The following is a 13,452-nucleotide window of genomic DNA, read 5'->3' as shown; positions in this document are numbered from 1 at the left end:
AGGCTGGTTATTGATGATTCATAATATCTTAGGCTTGGCTCTGCATACCCACGCATGTTTCTGATTAACCTGATTCTGCTGAGGGTGGAATTACGCAAGGTCACCGATCTTATACAAACAACATGAGAATGATAAAGTGTAAGTTATCACTGGAGAGGGAAAGAAGTGGCAATTTCACTCCAGTGTCCTAAAAAGAAGTCTAATCAGGCAATTACTGTAAGTGAAAACACCTACAAGCTTGGACCATCTGTGAGCTGATCCTCGATGAATTACAGTCCAATTTAATGCATTTAATCTATAATCTAAAGAAGAGCTGTGAACACTGCAGAGGGTCCAACACTCAATACAGGCTTTAGAAATGAAACAACAGCCACTTAAACAGCAGAATGAAATGTCCCAGTCCTCTTAGCTCCTCAGTCCCACTATAACCAGTCCTGCAATCTGGTCTGTCCCACTATAACCAGTCCTCCCAGCCTGTCTGTCTGACTGGTTAAAGTAGATGGAACCTGTACCTTAACTATGCCGAGGTACAATAATGTAAACCTTGAATGCATGTTTTCCACAGTGTCAGCTGAGTGCAGAGTGTCTCCTCTCTGGACATGGAGACAGATGCACCTGCAGCTTCAGACAGACAGACAGCTGCACAGACAGACAGGTAAACAAGCGCACCAGCAGCCTCTTCTCTGCTGCAGCCGCTGATTTGGCTCATTTTTTCCTTCCTTTCTCACTCGGTTTATCAGGACTTTTTCATGTGAGTTTAGTTTTTATTCTGTAACAGATGTGACTGAAAATGTAGCAAAGTGCAATGCTTGCAAGACTACTTGATTTTACAAAGTCAGGTACACAACAAACTTTGTCCGAGTAATGAGAGTAAATGTAATCCTTTACTTCCTCTGCTAAGATACAAACGGTGACTGTGTTGGTCTGTTTTGTGACTCTGACGTTTGAGTTTTGAGTAAGCTGTCGAATTCAAATGATCCATTTCATAGCATCTATATATAGTTGGCTTTTGTTTTGTATTTTTTCCAACAGCCCATGAATACACTGCCTTGAAGCAGCCAGCTTGTCCTTGAATGCACCAGCAAAGAACCTCAGCTTGCCACTGCATTAAATAGTACTTTGACAAACAGCTAAAGGCGGCTCAGTTTTTACTGTGATGGATGACTTAGCAAGCAAATTTAAATCTCTGCATGTTGACGTTTTTTATACCTGTTGTGAAATGAATGGGAACCAGTGGCCAAACCAAATATACACACTCCTCAGTGGAATCTGATTTATTTCTACTTGACATACTGTAAAAGAAGAAATAAACAAATGGAAATGTGTCATTTAGTAGTACAACATAACAAATGAAGCAACAGATGAGTTATGGAGAGGAGCTCCCTGCCTGCCGTGACAGTCAGTAAGCAGCTATCAGGGCTCATTATGCTGCATTAGCAAAAAAAAAAAAAAAAAATGTTGCATGCTGTCATACCAGTGCTGCTTTACATGACGCTGCCTCCTGTCAATGACACCTGTCGACAGAAATGTAAGAAATAATCTCACAGTAAATGTTTCTGAACCATCTTATATGTTACATTCATGTTTTTTATATTAAGCTTGTCTTTAGAAGCTTTGGCCATATGAGTTGTTAAAAGACAAATGAAGGATTTTCTCATAAAGTTTCCTGAAATGTTCATCCGTGGCCATGATTAATGGATGGTTCAAAACAGATTTGACCATCTTCAGAGCTTTCTGAAAGTTCTCTCTCATTTTCTGCCATCAATACTCTCAACTTTTTTTTATTGCTTTCTTTTTTGAGGGGCTAAAGTCTTTAAAGCCTTCCTGAATTAAAACTCTTGATTTACTACAAGTATACAATATTAGAGGAGCACATCAGTGATTTACTGTTGCACTTAAGTGAAGTTGGGGTTCTTGCCAGAGACAGATAAAAAAAATACCAAATTCAACACAGCAGAGCTGCGATAGCCTTAATCTGTAACAGGGACTGAGCCCTAAGAACAGTGCATACCACACTTCCCATAATGCAACTCAGTGGAGTGTGTTTGCTCCTCCACCAGATTGTGATGCAGGTTTTCACTTAAAAATCTGCCACCTGGGGCATCCTGGAAGCTCACCTGGTAGAGCACATGGATCCTTACAGCAGCAGGGCCCTTTGCTGCACGTCATCCCCTCCCTCTCTCCCTGCCTCCCTCCTGACTCTCTCCAGCTGTCACCATCCCAACGCTGCAGAAAAGCTTGAAAAAATCTTTAAAAATTGAGCCTTCAAACTGATGCTGAGCTTACCATGATGACATCCTCAGGGGTCATTTTCTCAGACTTGACAAAGACCGAAAAATTGTTTCATAGCCTTTTGAAATCAGTGGTAATTGACTATGGCATACAACACAAAATAAACCGGGGAAATACTTACCAAACTAGATTGTGATTTAAGGCCCACCTGCTCCAAAACTGCACCACCCTGGCACTGCTAAACAAAATAATGCCCTTTTTTACTCTTGAAATGTGATGAAAACTGTCCTTAAAAAAACACGACAGTGCCAAAGTTGAGTCCAAGTTAAATCGAAGTTGAGTCCATCATTGTTGTCGGAAATAACGCGCCTCGAGTAAACAAGAACAACCCACAAAAGTGGAAAAATGGACTGCAGAGCTCCGTTTTTCAGCTTGTTTATTGATGGTGCAATTATGTATTTCTTTAATAGTTTTACTATAAAGAAAGTCACTGTGTTGCTTTATGCCGTCACAGAAACATGTCTGTCTGCACTTACACAACTTTATACCTGTGAGAGACAAAACATGCTAAAAGCATAAATACAGTGAAGAGGAGGAGGGAAAGACAAATGAAAATGGCAAAAAGAGAATTAAAAAAAAACAAACAAAAACAGTGATTGATGAAATCCATGTCTGGCATTCTCTGTCTATCTCTCAGTATCTCGTCTTCTCTCTCTCCCCCTTTTTCCCCTCTGGTTCCCTCCCTCTCTCTGTTCAGAGCCACCATAAACACTGCTAATGCTAACAGAGTTGCCTGAAAGCTTGCCTGCGGGGTCTGTCACCGTGGCAACCAGGCCAAACACACAGCCCTGACAAAACCGCTAATATATAGCAGAGGAGGCTTTTCGGCTGCCGAGCGCGCACGCACGCACGCACACACACACACACACACACACACACTCTTGAGCGTGCTTGTTAAACGGACAATAGAGAGACACAGAAACAGGGCAAGCGACTGAATTTAATGATGGCACGCTGTGTTTGAGTCTGTGTGTGTGAGACTTCGACAGAGAGGAAACATCTGTATTTAAGCATATGTACATGCGCACATGTCGTGTGTGCACACACAACATGTCCCAGGCAAAGCGCCTATGCATTTTCTGTTTTATGTACAATGTGTCCATATGTCTGCCTGCGCGTCTCTGTTTGCATGTGTGTGTGCGTGTGTGTTTATGTGTGCGTGAGGCCATGTGGTTCCATTTAACCCTTTCCTTTGAGTGTGACACCATTTAACCTGTGGGCCGCTGCAGTGAGACTCCAGTTAACACCACATTTCCTGTTCGCTCAGCTGCATCTGGATGCAAATGGAAACACAGACCTACACACATGGACAGGCACATGCACACACACACACGCACACATTAATCAGTGTTATTACCCTTGACTCAGCTGCATCTGGAGATGCAAATGCAAACACAAGCAGCACCCCACTAACACACTCACACATGCATGGGCCTGCACACCCTAATCTCAGAGAAATGCTGGTATCTATCATTGGTTCACCCTGAAAGTTTGTTATATTGGATTACTTGAGTATATCAGTCATCAAGCAGAGATGATGAATGACTTTGCTCTATTTTGAAAATGGTTTTTAAATGAGACCACAACATGTTAAAGCTGCACTTGGCAAGAATCTGAATAGAAAAATAATCCCTGTCTGTGGAAATGCAACAAAAAGAGCTTCCCAGCTCTACCAATTACTCCAAGAAACAGTTCATTTGACCTGGACAATATATGTTGTAAGTCATCAGAAGTCTGCCTCTCTGTCAATATGATCCTGCAGTAGTTGAGACCCAGCAGCACATTTAAAACTTCATCTTGTCCAGGTAGTTATATTTTCAAAAATAGGAGATGCACAACATTACAGACGCAGCATGAAGAGTCCGTCAACCACATCAAAAAAAGCTGAAAATGCTGCTCTAATGCTAAAAACGCACCTTTTTTTTCTGTTCTCTTGCATTTCAGTGTGCTTGTTTGTTTTCTTCGTCACCTCACGCTCTGACAGTTCGGAGGAGGGCTGGTGTTTGAGCTGTCAGCATGAGGCCTATCTGTCACCACCGTTTCAATGAAAGCTTGTCAGGTTTTCACCTAAGACCTCCCCCACTCCATCGCTCCTCCAGCCCCTCCTCCTCCTCCTCCTCCTCCTCCTCCCCTTTTCCACTTTATCACTCCTCTGCCCCTCCTTGACAGGTGCCAGCAGCAAAGCATTTCAGTTGTCTGTCACCATGTTCGTTGTTGCATCAACGCCTGATGTCATGGTTGTTGTTGTTGTCAGTTGTCATGGCCAAGTGGAAGTTTCATCTGGCATTTAACCAAGATTTATGACTGTCATGAGTTCAGAGAAACATGTTTTTGATCAACAGGTTGCTGATGCGAGCTAGAAAAGCTTCTGAAACAAGTCTGAAGAGGCGTCTTCATCTCCAGGTGTGGATGTCTAAAGGAGCATAATGTAAGTCATCTGTGAGTAAAGGTTTTAATGCATCCTGTCTTTGACTGTAGAGTCATTTTTACTGTAAAAAAATAGTCTGATTCTGATGTGTCTGGAGCCACTTTAAAAGTTTACAATCCAGCTTCTTTCTGCCCCCATGGATGCTCATCAAAGAGCAGGCGATAAAAATTGTTTTGGCTTTTTCCAATCAACAACCATGTGATAGTCAACAGCTCTGTCCCCCACCTCCCCTCATATTCCACCCACTGCTCTCCAACATAAAGAGTTTGTTTAGTGGCCTTTGCAGAACCACTTGCGACTACTCATTGATCACAGTTTAAACAGGCTTGGAGACGGAGTCGGACAGAGTCACAGCTCGTAAAGTTGGGATTTTTGGGTCTATTTGGCTCAGCAGTCATTACCGCTGAGATAGCCTTATGCTTGACTGGGAATACTAATTGGGACAATGCAGATGGAGGGGATGGAGGGGAAGGGGTGGAAGATGGGACTGATGAACAAAGGGATGTATGGGGCAGATCACATGGAGGAGGAGGATGGCTGGAAAAGTGGAGGGAGAAGAGGGAGAAAAGTTAACTATAACTGTGCTGGCAGCTCTGTGAGACTGTACCCAGTCAGAGTGGTGCTTGGAGCTAAACACTGTACATGCTGACAATGACAATGCTAATGTTTCTTTTGTTTAGCAACTATAAGGTTTATCATCTTCATCATTTTAGTTTAATTTGCTAACATTAGCAGACTGGCAACAAGTACAGCTGAGGATAAAGGGAATGTCATTAGTTTAGTCCTAAACATTATCATAAACATTATTGGACAAATCACGAAGTCATCAAGCTGGGATGCCCCTGGTTTCTTGTATTCTGGTTCAATCTCTGGATGCTTTCTGTTCTCTCTACTTTTAGTAGCACCTCAAGCACCAAGCATCACGTAGTGCCCCTTCTTAATGCATTTCATTTGGAGCCATTTTGAATCACCCAGGGAACCTGATATAGAGATAGCAGAAAACAGCACCGGCTGCTTGCGAGACAAAAGTCACGTTACACCAAAGAATAACATGTAGAAGAGGCCTACCGGTTTACTTCAAGCACTGATGCCAGTGTGTCTAAAGACAGAGTGAAAGACTGGCTGAACTAGTTAAACATATTTCCTTTCTTTCTTACTCTCGCTCCCTGATATTATCACCATGGTTTACGTCCTTTATTGAGTTGAGAACCTACCACTCTCTCCTTGGTTCTTTAACAAGACTTGTGGTGTTTTTATCAGTGATACTGTATGAAGGGCATACCAAGGACGGGCTGCTGCTGGTTCAGAGAGCAGCAGGGTTCAATGTGTGGACCTCATCCTTGCATGAAATGTTGGCAGCATGGATATGATGCATGCATAAGTGAATGTTGTTAATGCTGAGTTTCAGTGAGAAAAAGTCAATGAAATATTGGTGGTTTGAATCCCCGACTCGTCCAGAAAACTTGTTGGTACTTTGGTTTTACATGGTCCGATTTTGCTTCCTTTTGGTATACTTTTTCCTCTGCTGCATCCATTATATCTTCCTCTCTCTGGGTAAGAGAATTGCATCCTTGCAATGTAAACGTAAAAACTGTAAATCAGCTCGAGCAGTATGTTGACATGATCTCGTCGATCACTATTTCTGTTTGCCATTGAAAGGTCCCAAAGCTGCGGGCCAGAACATTTGCGTGTTTGGCCCTGGTCAGCCAGGCCCAGTGCACTGAAGATGATCTGGAATCACAGCCCATGATGATTTGCTGAAGTTAGTCTTAAAATGAAATGAGACATTGCAGCAATAAAACTCACAGAGTTTGAAAAAATTAATGGATTTGCTCGGAAATAACTGCCACCCCCTTTGCATTTCCAACTGGTTTTATGTCCTTCATTAACGTCAGGCATGAAAAAAGAAGAGAAAAAATCCCAAACGGAAACTGCATTTGAAGAATCAAATCTTTCGACACCCCGAATAACTCACACCAGCTACACTTCAAGTGCAATTCTTGTTGACGTCAGCCGTAATTCTGTTATTGCTGCGATGAAGTATTTTGGCGGATCACTTCTTTAAGAAAACAACTGGGAGTTGGTGAGAAGCTCTCAGAGGAAAAAGAATGAGAGCTTTTCTGAAGGTCCTCCAAGAAAACTCTCTTCAATCAAGCTGCAGAGAAAATGCCCCCTAATGCATCCCTGTGTTTCTCCATCATGCATTAGCCCACCACTGATCTGACATTCCTCTCTATTATCAATTCATTCTTTGCCTTTTTGCATATTTTCTTGCAATCTGAAGTTACAGCGGCTTGTTAAATATACGTGTGTTTGTGGTCACGGTCCATGCAATGCATATAGCAGATTAAATAAGCATCTCAACACTCTGCATGCTTTCATGACAGACTGACAGCATTTCAGATTATCAGCAGAGGTCGGAGTTGAAGCCACACACTCCTCTCTGCAACCCCGCGAGACGAGGCCGCAGCTTCGGCATGCAGGGGGAAAATTTCATTCCTAAAATTCCTATAATGTAGGAATATAGGATGTTTGGATTTGCAGTATCGTGTTGAGTGAGCTTGACGTGTGCTTCCTATAGAGGAAAAAAATTAAACACTATATAGATCCAAAGACAAACAACAGGTCTGGCTGTTTGCGTTTGACTGCAATAATGGGAGCGAAGATTCAGCAACCAGGAAAGGAAATTTTATGAGTCCTGGGACGTCAGAAAACCCCGAATGAGGGTATGCATACACTGACATGTCTGCATACATTTCATATGCCATGCATAAAAATGTAGCCATTTATTAGTTTTTTGCTTTTGCACAAAAGACTATTATTATAAAAATAAGTATTTCTATTTTCATATCAGTGGGGATTTTGGTGGGTAATGGTATAAATGTAGTTTCAGAGGCTTCTTCGTTCTGCCAAGAAATCCTGAGTAGTCAGAAACACAGACACTTTGGCATAAGAATGTTCAAATTTTTAAGATATTGAATATCGTCAAAAAGCACTCTTCACTGGCAGCTTTAATTCAATAATGAGGGTGTCAGTCTGCCTTCAGAAACTCATATTCTTTGAGACTCCACAGACGCAGGATGACTGTGTAAAGGAAGACTACAATGGCTGCTGCTGGACATGATGTTGCATTTACGGCCTGTCTGTGACTTGCGCTGTCCGTGCAGTGGGCGTCGACCATAATTAGTAATGTATTAACTTGTATGTGAATGAGTGTCTGGATTGTTTCGGGGACCGCGCTTGGGTTTCAAGTGAAATTTCAATGACAGAATAATGACCAAGGGGGAAACCAGCGTGACTCATATTCACCGCTCTATCACCCTCGCCGCTTTGCATCACACAGCAATTATTCTCTTTACTTCTGAAGGATCTCACGGGCCTCTAGTGTGCCTCGCACAAACCACCAATGAAGTTTTTATGGGCTTATTAGGTGAATGCAAAGCTGCTACATTTTGTCGGGATTATAGCCCCATTAAAATGTGTTGACAATGAAATAAGTAGCTTACTTTAAAGTGGCTTGAATCGATATTTTTATAGCAATGTATCAAATGACAACGTGAAATAGGTCGCTACAGTGAAAGATCGACCCGATCTGCGTCCGTTTCGGATCTCACAGCGTTGTTGTCGTTGATAAACCGTCTGTGCGTGACCTGCTCAGGATCAGAGATCAGCATTTACCATTTACCAGTCAAGCCAAACCCTCAAAATGGGACCTTACTGGGATGTAATTACAATTCTAATCCTTAACACTACCTGATAGGTTACTATAAGATCACATTACTGTGATGAGTCAGTCTACTCTGTCACACTGCCCATTAGTTACACCTGGCTTTGATGGATCAATATGTCCGCTGCTGTGGAAAGGCTGTTTTTCTGCAATATCACTGCTCTTTACTGCTTCTGACTTTGACCGCCACCACTGTCACTCTGGTTAACTGTAAACCCGATAATGTGTGGCCCTGCCACTCCTTAATGACGACCTGGGTTATGAGCTCTGTTATGTTTGCATACTTTAGGGCCACATGCCGTAGTTATCTGGCATGGATCTTATTGACAATGACTTAAAAGGCCAAGATAAGAACACACAACTTAGGCTAAGTGTAGTGTGACTATGACACATCATCTAAAGTATTCATGTACAGGTAACAGTTGGTTGATTTTTGGGAGACAACATCTAGCCTGCTGTGAGTTTGTTTTGAGCCAGCTTAGCCATGGACGTGGGTGCTGAGGGGGCTGCAGCACCCTCTAAACCAGGCATAATTAAAAACCATCAACTGACAATGAAACTTATCAAATGCTTTCTTCCATCTTACTGGGCTGTGCGTGGGAATGCAGACTCACTGCAGGTTGGAGCTTTTCTAAAGCACACAAACATATTGAGGTGCTTAAAAGGACATTTTTCAAGCATCCCACTGAATCACATTAAGCAGTGACTTGAGGGCACTGATCATCATGTCAGGCTCCTGGAGAGAGTTCAATCCAGTCAGCTACAGCTCAAGATTCCTGCTGCTGTACAGTGACACTTTTGGCAGTTTATACAATAGATGTGATCTGCTTAAAGCTCTTGAATATAAAGTAGATTTGGCAACTAAAGGTTGTAGACTTGCAGCAAAATTTGGAGGTTTGGCAGATTATCAATTTAATAAAGAGAGGGAGATCATATGGACAAGTGAAAGAGAGGGAACATGAGAATATGGAGAGAAGCGTCAACATGATGTAAATACTTTACTTGACCATGACGCCTAATGTTACTCTACAGCTGTGTGGTGGTTTGTCAGTGAAGTGTGTGAACTGTCAGTGACAAGCGGACGGACAGCTGTCACACATGAACAGATCCAACGCAGGTTGAATGCACATTGATCGAGCCGCACTACAAAAACTGGTCTCCTGCATGAGCTGTCTGTATCCTCACTGTGCTGCATTATTGGTAACTATGATGAACTGGTTGAGGGTCAGATCTCTCCGCCGCACCCAGGCGCTGCATTAGCTTTTCAGAGATATGCTGTGATATGTGAAGCTTCGAGTATTGATGACATGAGACAAAAGACTCCTCTATAGATTTTCCAGACTACACCCTGTTACCTCCTTCATATCCAGTTGATTCATGCTTCAAAACTCATGAAAGTGAAGTGTTTCTGACGATTAGAAGTGTTGTATGCAGCAAAGATTCTTCTTTCATTCTTTAACAGGCATGATGATGCAAACTTCTTGGTGTACCTATACAAAGACATTATTGATGGACTTCTGTGTCACAGCTGTTTTTTTAACCATCAGCAGAGATTTTCCTCATCTTGCCCGGCTCTCTGTGCGCTACAGCTCACGCTCTCACGGTTCTCTCAGTCCCTTCCCCATCATTTTTCCTGATGCACCACTTCCCTCTGTAATGTATGGAAACTTATAGGCTACAGTGTCTTTCATGGTAAACTGAAACTGCTATGTATTACATCATAGTATGCGTTCTTATTGTCTCAGCGTCAGAACAGTAGGATATTAACTGGGAATGCTGTGGTGCACTAACGCAGAGCATGCCTACACACACAGTGCAGGGAGTGGCAGGGCTCTGTGGTACCGCTGAATCATGTCTCCTACTCCCATGATCTGCTGGTGCAGTCTTGGTGCTGATTGCTTTATGTGCTGGATGGATGGTGTACAGCCACTGTGACCATCTGCTGCTGGCTTTCACCAGTACCAGCCAGTACCCTGCTGCTGCTGTGTGAGGCTTTTTATGTGTGCGCGATGTCCTCCACTATGTACACCAGGACCAAATGTTCTTGTATGGTTTAAATACATTGGATTTATATAGACACGTTTGTCCGGAGGCAGAAATTAAGTCACTGCTTGAGTCAGTCCTCAGTGGGCTGAGCCACAGGAGCCACAGTGTTTTGCTGAGGGACTTAATAGGCAAAGCGGGTAAGGTAATGGGAAGGGAAGAACTCAAAATATACAAGCATACAGGGACATGCATTTTTGGATGAAATGCTTGTTTTAATTTCTCGCAGCCCAATGACATCTTCATATGTCTTACCAACAGTCCAGTGTCCAAACATATTCAGTTTCCTCTCATGTATGACAAAGAAAGGCATCCAGTCATCACATTAGAGATGGTAGAAACAAAAAATGACAAATGTTTGTCATTTTTGCTTAAATGTGGGGATCTGCAGTTTCTCCTTGCTTTTCCCTTTATGTCTGGTGTTTCCACTGTCTCTGTCTCCTGTCTGTCTCTCCCTTGTCTGTCATATGTGAGTGTGTTTCTCTGCAGGCCCAGACTGACAGGTTAAGCTCGGCGTCCTCCTTTCCTCAGCACAGCTGCTCGCAATCATGCATCAAGACTCACCTATTTCCCAGAGTATATAGGCACCGGTGCCTTGCCCAGTATTTGTCGAATCCTCAGTTCATCTGTGTGGTACCGACCGAACTCTGAAGAAGTCTTTAGTATCATTGAAATCTCTTTTTGCCTGTCTGCTTCCTTCCTGACTCTTGTGATTTGTGCTCAGGTGCCTAATCCCCACCTGTCTCTGTTCATGCCCTGTCTGCATCCTCTGTGGAAATTGGATTTGACACTCTTCTGGCTGCTCCTCCAAGTTCTGCGATTTGTTTAGCTTCTCTGTTTGCACATTCTTGGAAGATTAATTAAAGCCATTAACTTTCTCTGCTCTCCTGTCCTCTTTGTCCAAGTGTGGCATTTTGGGTCCATTAAATGACCAAAACGTAACATTAAAAAAATGATTAAAATTTTAATTAAAAGTTATATAACAATTGTCATTGATTTGATTCTAATTTATTTGTGTGAACTGCTATAACAGCTGTGCAAAGCAAGCTAAGTAGCAGACCTAGACGCTTACAAGCATGGCATTGGCTTTATTGGCTAAAACTTCATTGTGGCTATAATTTAGGCCAAGACTGTCATTGGCAATTTGAGTGTTCAGTCTGTCTGGTTTACTTCAAATAAGTTTTACTCTGTGAAATCATTGCACTTTGCTTCTGCCAGATTCCTTGAAATTAAATAGTAATACAGATTTTTGAATTTATCAATTAAGTGGCTCTCATCGATGATCATCTAATCTTTCATTATTTCATTTGCTATTAATTATTCAGAGTTGCTGTAATTATTATTTACATGGAAAATGGATCAAATGAATATGTGTTATATTTAACAGGTGACTCGTAGTGATGTAGCTGCATACAATTAGCAACTAACTGTTCAGTTTCCCTCAGCTTTAGCATCTTTCAGCTCATTTATTTTTAACGGCCTGCAGCTTTCCTGTTGTTGCTGTACTCTTATGGGTGTCATTTTCACCTGCAGCTGTTTGTGATGAAAAAATGTGGATAAACCAGTTGCACACTACCTGACCGGCACCAAACAGCACACTGACAAAGTTAGCGATGAGGTGGTGAGCATACAGTTTGTCAAATACACTAACTAGGCAATATGTCAGTATAAAACGCATTTTTTTGGTCAGTTATTATGATAGAAGGCTTCTTAATATTCACTTTGCTTTCTTCCTTAGTTTCAGCCCCCCAAAAGAAGAAGAAATCTGTTTCATAATTTAATCCAATGAATCTTTGTATATATGTGTGTGCTTGAGTTTGTGTGTTTTATGGGCACATGTGCACCGTTCTGTGTTTATGTGACTAGTTCTCTCATTACTGCCAAGCCAAAGGACCTTGCTACCCACTGGAGAGCAATAAGAACACGATGGCCCGTTATTGCTTACAGGAACCTTACAGAATGTGAAATGGAAGCAGAAAGAAAGACAACATGATTCAGAGAGTCTCTCTGAACAAATGAATAAATCAAGCTCAGAGCGTGGAGCGCTTCACACAAAAATACAAGCCAAAACCCCAGGCACATGGCAAAGAAAACTTTTTTCACTCCTTAATGGTGGACTTCACTGTATTACTGATGAATTTAAAGGTATGTGCGTCACCTCAGTATGTGTGTGTGCACGTTAGGGGGTCATGTCCGTTGATATATACTGCACATGTGTGTCTGCAAAGCATGCTCTGGTTCATGTTTTGAAGTGTTTTTGTACAGCATGTGGATGAGGATCACGTGTGTTTGTGTGTTTTTAGTGTGTGTGTGTGTGTGTGTGTGTGTGTGTGTGTGTAGACAGAAGTCACGCCAGACCTAGTCACCTGTCACTTCTGTGTATTCGCTGTATGTGGGAATGTGCCAGTGGAAAAAGCCCTCACTATTTTAATGCTGCTTATTTCCCAGCACCTCACACTGGTCTTTTCCTCTCTCTGCTTTGGCATGAGAGTGAGGAAAACCCTCTGTGTGTGTGTGTGTGTGTGTGTGTGTGTGTGTGTGTGTGTGTGTGTGTGTGTGTGTGTGTGTGTGTGTGCGCGCACGCCCTCGCACCTCGTCACCTCTGATGCTGCAGCGGGAAGCCTTCGTTGCCAGGAGAACCCCAGACTGGCAGGCATACTGAACGCCTACGCACACACACACACATGCGTGCACATGCCTGTGCGCACTCACTCATGCTTTTACACACACGTGACCAGCACATATGCACATTTACTAGCGTAGACGTACACAAGCACACACGCATTTAACTATATAACACACACATGCCTCTCCCTTTCCACACACTTGTGTTAAACCTTTTCCATTATTTTACTGCTTCTTCTATAACAGTGGCAGTGAAGCCCACATAGCCGAGTCCACACTCCAAGGTAAACAGTGGGACTTGAATGTGACACCCAACTTTAGGCCTTGGAGTCTTGTA

This window comes from Chaetodon trifascialis, chromosome 21, assembly GCF_039877785.1.
Source record: "Chaetodon trifascialis isolate fChaTrf1 chromosome 21, fChaTrf1.hap1, whole genome shotgun sequence".
NCBI lineage: Eukaryota > Metazoa > Chordata > Actinopteri > Chaetodontiformes > Chaetodontidae > Chaetodon > Chaetodon trifascialis.
Note: the sequence above shows the minus strand (reverse complement) of the source record.